We start from the raw sequence: 9,934 nt of genomic DNA on the forward strand, positions 1-9,934 counted from the left end.
ATCTCAGATGGTCTGGTTCCTCAGACTGCTTTTTGCAAATGCTAACTTCTACCTTAGCGGTTCTCCTTTTTGCGGTTCATCTGGTTGAGATTAGACCGGGTGCTGAAAGATACGCATCTTGCGGGAACTTTCATTACCAGTTTGATGGAGTTGCTCACTGCTTGCTTAATCCAGAGTCCTGCAACTTCTCACCGAAAACTTTCCTGTGCCTGGTGAACACGTGGACTGGAGGCAGGAGGGCTGTACTTTTGGGATCAGGGAAGGAGGTGGCAGACAACAGCCTCTGTGGCTTTTCCATCACCTCTCGGTCCACACTGCAAAAGGTACAAGGGGAACAAAAGCCAAGGTCTCTGCAAGTGTGAATTTGGGAGTGCTGGGATGCCCTGGGTCACACAGGCAGCATTCCTGCTCATGCCCCCACTGCATCCAGTTCCAAGCAGCCTTTCCCGTTCCAAGTCCGTGGTGCTTCCCCTCTCCTCATGCTCCGTGCTGCAGCATGGCATTTGGGGTTGCTCCAGTTCTCCCCACCACGAGGACTGGCAGTGCACGTGGAGTGTTGGGGTTGATGAAACACGCTTTTGCTCAGCGAGGATTTCCAAGCATGCCACGTCTCTGGCCATCCAGGATTAAGGCAGAGCCTGGAGCATCAGCAGAGTCATTTTAGGGGGGTGTTGAAGTTATGACCTGGCTGTGCATTGATGCAAACCCCTTCCCACGGAGCACAGGAGCTGCTCCCAGGCCCAGGAAGGGGTGCTCCCAGGTGGTTGGAGCATCCCTGCGGAGATGCCACTACGGCTGCCCCTTACACCACCCCTTCCCGAGGGCCGGGATGCTCTCCCACCCTCCCCACTGCATCCCCATCCCGGGGGTGCATCGCTGCAAGCACCAAGCCCCCTGCAAGGATGCTGTACCTGGGGTCAGCGGCGTGGTCCAGCCGGGGGGTTGTTGCCAAGCAACCCGTCTCCCCCTGCCGGGTTTCCATGGCGATGGCGATGCTGCTGAGGCGGGCTGGGAGCCAGGCAGATGCTGAATTTCACAAAGCTGCACCCCTGCCCCAAAGCTCGGCGCGAGCCTACAGGCACAGGGCTGCAAGTGGTGCAGGAGCTCCTCCAGCCGAAAGTGGGACAGGAGCTGGGTGCTCCCTGGGGAGGCAGCGGGTGGGTGCACGTGGGTGAGTGAGGGGACCTCGGCAGCCCATCAGACCCGTGGGAGAAAGCCAGCTTGAAAGTTCAGAGCTTCACTGAACGTTGTTGGTGCCTTTGAACGTGGAGAAGGGGTAAGCAAAGGCTAAGACAGCAAAAAGACAAGCCCACAGGGCAGAGCCGTACCCGATTTCTGCAGAGCACGGATCCCTCAGGCTCTCCCCGTCCCCTGACACCAGCCTGTGTCTCATTCATAATTCCCGGAGTCCCCTTGCTCTGACTGATGGAGGCACAACAGGCACTGGTCTCTGCCAGGAAACCTTCCTAGGATGAGCCCACATGGGGGAGGAACGTCCCGGACTCATTCGCCAGCCTGCACCCTGCTTCTGCTGCTCCCTGGCAGCCTCCACTGCTGGCTAGCACGGGGCATGGAGCAGCATCCAAAGCTGCTCAACATTTCTGGGTGCTTAGGACAGCTTTGGCTGCTCCACAGATGGCTTTTTTAGGCCGTGAAATCCGTTCTGGTGCAGGGCCCCGTGGGAGTCTGCTTGGAGCAGGCGCGAGGAAATTGGAGGTCCCAGACAGGCTGCGAGGATGGGAGCAGGAGGGAAAGGAGGAGCTGGTGCTCTGAGCCAGGAGCGCCCAGCTCTGAGAACAGTCCCTGCTCTTTCTGGTCGAGGAAATGCTGGGTTCACCCTCGTGATCCCATTAGGAACATTAGGGGCTGGAGGGATGAGTGTGCACGGCAGCTTGTCTGCTGGACTTGGGCTGGGAGCCCAGGTCACCCTTTTATGATCCTTTGCTGTTCCACACATGGCACCTCCCAGCCACCTTCCTGGGCCGGCTCCACAGGTAAGTCTGGGATCGTGATGCCAAAGCTGGGCCCTGGGAGCAGCAGGACGTTTCCTCCAACACTTCTTCACAGCCAGCTTCTGCCCATTTGTCCCCGTGCCAACATTGTCTCCTGGCTTCAACAGCTCTTCTCCCTTCTGTGTATTTAGACCCTGATGTATTTATAGCTGGCAGTGATATTCCCTCCTGGCTTTTGCTTTGCCAGCACAGGCTCCCTCCTCTCCTGAACGCAGATGACTGGATCCCAGGTTGTCTGCTCCGTATAGCAGCATTAATCCTTATCCTACATGTGGGATGTGCTTCTCCCCTCTGTGGATGAGGCTGCATTAGTCTCATTCACAGCCATATGGTGCCGTTGTCTCGTAATCCTCCTTTCATCAATCCAGCCCTCTTTCTGAGGGACTGGCAAAAATGCAGGGAAGAATATTTTAAATCTAAGTACCTGGCCTTGCACCTCACGCCGGTACGCTACAATTTCAGTCCACTTCTCGGGTACTCGAGTCTGGCAGTGCAATATCCCATCTTCCTATTTCACAGCCGATCTCACCTGGGGGACGAGGGCTGTGTTAAAAGCGCTCAGCGGGCTCGGCCGCGCTGTATGCCTCAGGCAGATTAAGAGAATCTCGTTTTAGTGATCAAATAAAAGGAGGCTTTTTGTGTGGAGGCAGTGGTCCTCTGGTGCCGCTGTGGTCATGGGGTGGTTCCTGTCTGCAGATGTTCTGAAAGCATCTTTGAGATGTGTCTGACATCGAGGTGCTGCAGCTTCTCATCTTTTTTGCCTTGCCCTTTCTGCCTCTCTGCCTTTTCTGCCGTAGCCCGTGCCACGTTTCTTCTGTATGTTCCTGTAGCCTCCAGCTCCAGGTCCCTCCGTTCTGTCGGGGTGGATGCTAGCAGTTGATCCTGCAGACAAAGGGGCTGTGGTAATCCACTTAGTCTGGCATGATCTCCCCTCGTTAAACCCTTGTGCAGTTATTTACTTACTTTCAATTAGCCCTGCCGTCTGAATCTGCTGTGAAACCTCATCCTCTACGAGATCAGATTAATGGGTTTGTGTCTCCTATTTAAGTACAGCCCCCACATGTGCTGTACTCCAAACCAATAATACTTTGTCTTGATGTAATAAAAATAATTGCGAGCAGAGACACTCTCCCTTGTGCCTGTCCTTCCCCACCCCAGGGAATCGCTGGCTCCTGGCTCCTGCTTCCCCGTTCCACGTCCTCAAACGGCTCTTACCTCCACGGGCAACCTCACCCTGGTTGAAAACTGAGGTCAAGCAGTGCTGGGCTGTGCCCTGAGTTATGCTTTAATCTTTTCCCTATTCTCCTCAAATAACAACCCTTGTTCTTTCTGTCTTGAAGCCAGAAAGGTGCTGGGGCTCTGTAACTAGCTATTGGTTTCAATCCCTTCTTGTAAGTTAGTTCTCCCTCTGCCTGCCTTGGTGCAATTTCCACTTTGTTGGAAACTTTGTGACCTCCACAACCTTAATTTTGGGACTTGCACCTTGCCACCTGGGCAGGGTCTCTGCTTCTTCCTAACACCTTCCTTCAAGTGACTGCTCAGCCCATTACCTTGCAGGCTCCTCTCCACAAGCCTTTATTTTCAGTTTCTCCTCCTCCCACTCAGGATTTCTTGCAGCTCTAACACCTTTTGACTTGATGCCATTCCAGATGTCCTGCGTATTCGTGTCTGTGCTGACTTCCCTAACCAGTTCCTTTGTTTCTCCATGTGCACTTTGCTCGAAATGAGGATCCTGGAGTTGCAGGCTTATTTTCATTTGTTCATTCACTTACCCATGAGTTGATTTAGGTCAAAGTATTCAATTCGGGTCTGCTTTCTGCAATCAGACCTTCCATAATATCTCCATTTCTTACTGAAACTAAGCCTAGTCATTGTCTCACAGCTTCAGGTGAGCATAAACCCTCCAGCTTTTACATCCAGCTTTGTCTGGCGGTCTGTTGCAAGCAGCATTTGCCTTCCAGGCTCCCCAGAGTTAACGTCCACATGACAGAAGTGCCCTAAAAGAGATTGCTGCTCCATCTCCTCAAGGGGACATACCCCCCATGAAGGTTTTACAGCTCGGTCCCCTTATTCCCAGTGTTTCCTACAAGGAGGAAGCCTGGTAACATCCCCAGCCTGGTGACCATCTTCTTCTCCCCTTCTCACACCCATTTGGGGTCTTCCCTTACCCCCTGGGTGTCCCCAGGGGTGGGCAGGAGGCCAGCGGGCACCTCCTGGACACGGGACTGGAATCAGGCAGCGCTCCTCGATCCGACAGAGCTGCCCCAGCTCCAGCACGGGTGGATGAGGTTTGGACTCTGCAGATGCAGGCACTTTGCTGATGCTCAGGACACTCAATTATTTCCTGACGCAACCTTTCTTCCCCCAAGGAAGCACTGATATAATGAAACACGTGTCTCAGGGAGCTCCTCCAGCAGCCTCCTGCTCTCACCAGGTTTGGTTGACTGGATCAATTTGACCTCCCGGGTCAGCATGACATATGGTAGAAATGGCCAAAAGAGCAAATCGAGCTGGGAAGGTTTTCAGGAAGGCTAGAAAGGAAACCTTCTTGTGCTCAGCTTTTGGTTTCTCATGAGATAAAGCTGAATTTTCAGCCGCTCAGGGCAAAATGTAATTTTCTGGTTGGCTTTACTTGCAGTCCACCTGACTGCTCTTTCCCCCCATGCTGCTCGTTGAGATGCCCACATCCCTGCTGCCATCCCAGACCCTCAGAGAGTCCCACCTGAGCCTTATCGCATCCCACCATGGGTCTGGGCATGACTGGGACCAGCCACCGAACACGCGAGGAGCCCCTGCAGCGTTGCAGGATGCGGTCTGCTGGGGAGGCTGGGCAGAAAGGAGGGCTGATGAAATCATGGCAAATAGGAGCTGACTGCCCAATAATTGTGGACAACAAGGCTTTTCAGCAGGGCCATAAATCAATGGCAGATGGAGACACAGTGGGTGGTGGTTATCAATTGATTTTTCCCCCATGTTTGCTGCCCTGCAGAGAGGAAAGGCTCCGGAGGCAGCGCTGCAGGGGCTGTAGTGCCCAGCTCTCACCCTCCTTTCCTCCCCTCTCCTTTCCATGGTGCATGGGGGAGATGCTCACGGGAGGCAGCATCAGTGGTGTCCACCCATGGAGCTTCCTGCCCATGCTGCTGTGCTTGAGCCCAGCCAGGCATTGCCCCTGGATGTGGGGAAGGATCAGGGCTGGAAGCTAAAAAAGAGCAGAGCAGCCAAAGTCACATCTTAGCACCTCCAGCAAAATATCTCCGCCCTGCCAGCCTCCCTCTCTGCCAGCCAGCAGCTTTCCCACCCCGTTGCTGTTCCTCTCCAGCCGTTTGTGGTCTTTGATGAGTGCACCAGTCCCTGCTTCTTCATCTCCTCTCCCTGCTCCCACGTCCCCTTCTCAGATGCCGTGGTTTAAGGGTCCCAAACCCTGCACCACGGGGGCTGATAGGAGGGACACCCTCCGTACTGACAGCTGGAGGGAGGATACGGCGATGGTCGATAATAACATTGATAAGGGAAATCCAGCCCAGGGGAGGTCCGAAGCTTTATGGCTTGACCAAAGTGCCAAGAAAGAGGAATTTTTCTCCCTGCTTAACCAGTTCTGAAGACCTTCCTTCCCCCTTCCATATCTCTCAGGTGGCTCAGCTCTTTGAGGAAAGTCCCTGTGCAACGTCCGTGTGGTTTTTGGTCACTGAGAGGCTCCCATGTGGTGACCCTGGGTAATTCTGGGTGCTCAGTGACACAGAGAGTGTCGTTACCCTCCAGCTCATGAAAGCGGAGTTATCCACTTGGGGGAAAGGGGACATCATTGCAGTAATAGCTTTCTTTCCAGGATGAAAAGCTCTGCCATTAGAGCTGGGCTGGGCTCTATTTTTTTCCCCTTCCCTTTTGTTCAGGGCCGCGCAGAGCACTTTGGAATTCATAAACCGGTAATTTATTGAACAAGTCTTTGGAGAAGGGAAGTAATGAAAACTGCCATATAAATTACAGGAGCACTCGGGATCCCATCGCTGGTGGCTCCGATGGAGCCGGGGACTGCAGCGAGCTCCTTGCCGAGGAGCGGACAGCCACGAAGCCGTGCCAGGTGGGACCAGGACTGCCAAAATAGACCAGGTACTGCAGCCCCAAGTGTCCTTGGAGCTGAGCTCACGTCTTGCAGAAGTGCCTCTTGCCTGCGCTGTAGGGGACGGGGGATTTACTGGACCTGCAGCCTCAGGAAGGGGCTCTGTGGGCACATTTTCTGAGCCAGTCTGCTCTTCGTCTCCTCTGCGTCCTTTGCCATGGGCAGGTTCTGCAACGATGGAGTGTGCTGGCCAGGTTGCTCTCAGAAAAAGGAGGAATTACAGAGCCTTTATGCGTGTAGGCATCAGCAGCTGCAGAGAGATAAGAGATGCTTATGAATAAATATAAACTTCCCCAAAGCTCTGGGTGCAAAACCCCATCCTGAGGCCATTTTGCAGAGCCCTGGACCACAGGTGCTGGCAGCTGGCGATGTGTCCTTCACCAAGCTCTGAGCACGCTGCTGCTGGCTTTGTCCATCCAGTGAGACCCGTGGTGAGACCCGTTCCCCAGCAGCAGGTCCATGAGCTCCTAGGCTGGGAGAAAATCCTTGCAATGTGCTGCTGCAGTCCAGGTCTCCCTGCTCCACCTTTGCAAGGCAAGGTGGTACATTTTCTTGGTGATAAACGGGTCTGGTTATGTTCCTGAAAGCCTGGCTTGGCCAGCACAACCCTCCATGCACACGTGGTGTGGAGCAGAAACCTTTATCAGAGGAGCTCGGCTGGAGGAAGATGCCAAGCAGCTGGGCAGTGAGGGGCTGTGCAAGGTGAGGAGGTGAGCATGAGAAGGGTGGTGGGGGCTGTACTCAGTCATGCAAGCTAGGGACACCTAGCAGAGGTAAAATTATTGCAAGCCCCAGCATTTCCCACCTCCCTGGTTAATCAGGTAAGGGGCCGGTCACCTCCAGCTCTTGGTTCCCGTTCAATGCTCGGTCCTTCCAAGGAATAGGGCCGAGGGAACAGCCACCCCCAGGGGGACACTGCCCATGGGCAGTTCTCAAGGCTTCATAGACATGTCTGTCCCCGAGGGCAGTTGGAGTTTGTCTGCCTGGCTCTATAACTAACGGGAACTCTGGTCTAGATCCCCCAGCCCCATGTGCTCCATGGCCATGGATGCACATCCCTGGCACGGGCTCGCTCCGTGTCAGACCATGAGTACATGGTCACTGTGGCTGTCCTCCTGCCGTGCAAAGGCAAAAATTCATTTTCTGGAACTTGAGAGCCAAGGTGGCACTAGGAAACCTCATAGACAAGGGGGTTTCTGTGGGGCTGTTGGGGCACTGAGCCCACCATGCATCTTCTGCATGTCGTAGACTCATGGAAGGGTTTGGGTGGAAGGGACCTCACAGACCATCTAGTTCCAGCCCCCTGCCATGGGCAGGGCTGTCGTCAGCCCCAGGAAGGGGAGGGTTTGCCAAGACCTCCCACATGAGGTCTCCTGGGGGCAAGGTGTGGGGCTGAGCCCAGACACCCACAGGGAAGTGTGTCCTGACCCTGCTTCGAGTCTGCGTGGCCGTGGTTGAGAATGGTGAATCCTGGGGAAGCAAAGAGACGTGGGGTTGGTACCTGAGCAGCATAAATAAATGAATTAATGAATGGATTAAATGTAAATTGTGGCGGCTTTAAAATGAAAGTCATAGTTTCCAAAAGTGCTTTTAACCGGTACTTATTTCTGCAGCAATATAACTGCCAGCAAGAGCTTAATTCATTATCACGAGAACAAAATGAAGACCCTGTAAATCTGAAGTCCAATTTAATTTCCCCAGAAAGAGCTTTTTTTCTTCTTTCCTCTTCCCTTTCCTATCTCCCTCCCTGCTCACAGCCCAAGGAAGGGGAATTGCCACAGCTCGGAGCTGTTCTGTGCCTCCTCCGAGCGGGGCTTGATCAGCTTCCCCACCAGCAGGGACCTTTGGTGGCACTTGAGGATAAATCATTCTGGTTTTGGGACCACTGCCGGAAGGTGGAGGCTTGTTGGAGGATACCAGGGGGAGGCAGGGACCAGGAGGGGATGGAGGAGGCCATGGGCTGAGCTCCCACGGTGGGGCTGGGCTTGCTGCTGAACCCATCCCTCCGTGGGGAGGTCCCATCTACAGATAAATTCCCATCCCTGAATGCTCCATAAATAACAGTGCAGACAGGCTGTGTGTGTGTGCGCTGCTCCCAGAGCTGTAGCAGACCACAAATAGCACATTTCTGCCCTAAAACATGAGGCAGAGAGGGAGCAAATGGGAAAAGGGGGGTTGATGCGGTGGGAAGTGCTCAGGGAGGTCTCTGGTCTCCATGGAGGCTTTGTTTATACTCTTCTCATTTTCCCGTCTCCTTTTTTGTTCTTTTTTTATTTTTTTTAAGGGAGTATTTTTAGCACGTCGGAAAGAGCAGCACGCCGGCTCGCTGGATGCAGGGCACACAGGAGCAGATGGCGTACGAGCTTCTCCCGCTGCAGTCCCTGCACAAACACCTCCGTCCTGAGCCACCTCGAGGTGACTGCAGTCACTGCTCCCCTTCCTCCTCCTCCTCCTCGCTGATGTCCTCAGCTTTGGGGACCTCTTGCAGGGACGGACGCAGTGTGAGGACAATGATGCTGTATTTATTCATCAGCACTTGGTCTCGTATGTGTCCCCAAAGATGCTGGCAATTAGGAACATCACCTCCATTAGTCCCCCTGGCGTGCAAGTGGTGGTGGCTTTCTCCTCTGTGCTGCACCCAAAAAAAAAAACCCTCATTCGCTCCTCAAAGCCCCACGGGAAAAGGGAACCCTTCGGGGTGGCCGAATGGGCCGGCCACCTCTGCTCAGCTCCTCTCGGCACTCATTAAGCCATCCCCACTGTGTTTAATTATACGTATTGCGCTCTCTTCTCCTACGCCGCGCGACTTGCCGGGTGCTCCTGGAGTTGATTTGAAACACAAAATTACTGGTGCGGCTTTCATATGGCGAGAGGCACTGCTGTGACCTGCGGGTAATTACCGAGATGATGCGCGGCCAGCGGCCCCACAGTAATTAGCTGCAGAGCAAGGAGTGTTCCCAGCAGCTCTGTGCGTTTTTGCTCTTGGGTTTGTGCGTGGAGCCTGGGTGCAAGCATGGTGCAGGAGGGCAGGGAGCCGTGGAGCTGCTGATCTCTGCGGGGAACTACAGAGAGAAGGAGCAAAATCATGAATGAAACGGGGAATTGCACCCAGTGACCGCATTTGCTGGGGTCTTCCGGGCTCTCCATCTCAGACACTGATGTCTCCAGGGTTTTGGGGACAAAGGTCCTACCTGGAGCTACTGGGTGGGAGACCTGCACCTGGGAGGGGGACTCAAGTGTCAGCAGTGGCATGGCCGAAGTGTTCCCAGCTATTCCTCCCCATGCATCAAATATTCGATATAATATTTAGATTTAATTAATTCACATAATTTCAGCTTTTATGCAGCAGTAAAACATTCTTTTTCAGATAGCATAAAGGTTGAGACCGCATCCATCAAAAATTAAGGAAAAAGGTTGGAGCTTGAAATGAAATGTTTGTCCCCCCACTTTGGGTTTGGGGTCCTTCTGTGGGAAGCTGGGGGGGGGAGCAGAGTTGCTCCAGCAGCAGCAGTTTCTCCTGGTAGAAGCTTCTCCTACCCATAAGCCTGAATCTGTCTCCATCCAGGAGCAGGAGGGGGCTGGGCTGCTGGGAATTTGGGGGGATTTGAGCCTGGCTTTGTCCCACCCCAGAGGATTGCCACAGCCTGGGGGTAGAGGATGCTCAGGAAAAATTTTTCCTGTGCCACACTCCGTCAGTGTGAGAGGAGCTGGAGGGGATGGCAGTAGGCAGGCAGAGCATCCCGCATCCCTGCTGCCTTCATCTGGGACATGTTCCTGCTTCCCTTCACTGCCTCTGGCCATGGCC

General features: G+C 54.1%; 1 long non-coding RNA gene across 1 annotated transcript; it reads left to right on the forward strand.

Annotated features, from left to right (window-relative positions):
* Positions 1 to 547: 547 nt before the first annotated feature.
* LOC121057917 lies at positions 548 to 9,533 on the forward strand. The gene is made up of 3 exons (XR_005814017.1): positions 548 to 1,276; positions 5,997 to 6,119; positions 8,414 to 9,533. It is a non-coding gene; the product is annotated as an uncharacterized LOC121057917 (long non-coding RNA).
* The last annotated feature ends 401 nt before the right edge of the window (positions 9,534 to 9,934 follow it).

This window comes from Cygnus olor, chromosome 20, assembly GCF_009769625.2.
Source record: "Cygnus olor isolate bCygOlo1 chromosome 20, bCygOlo1.pri.v2, whole genome shotgun sequence".
NCBI classification, from domain to species: Eukaryota; Metazoa; Chordata; class Aves; order Anseriformes; family Anatidae; genus Cygnus; species Cygnus olor.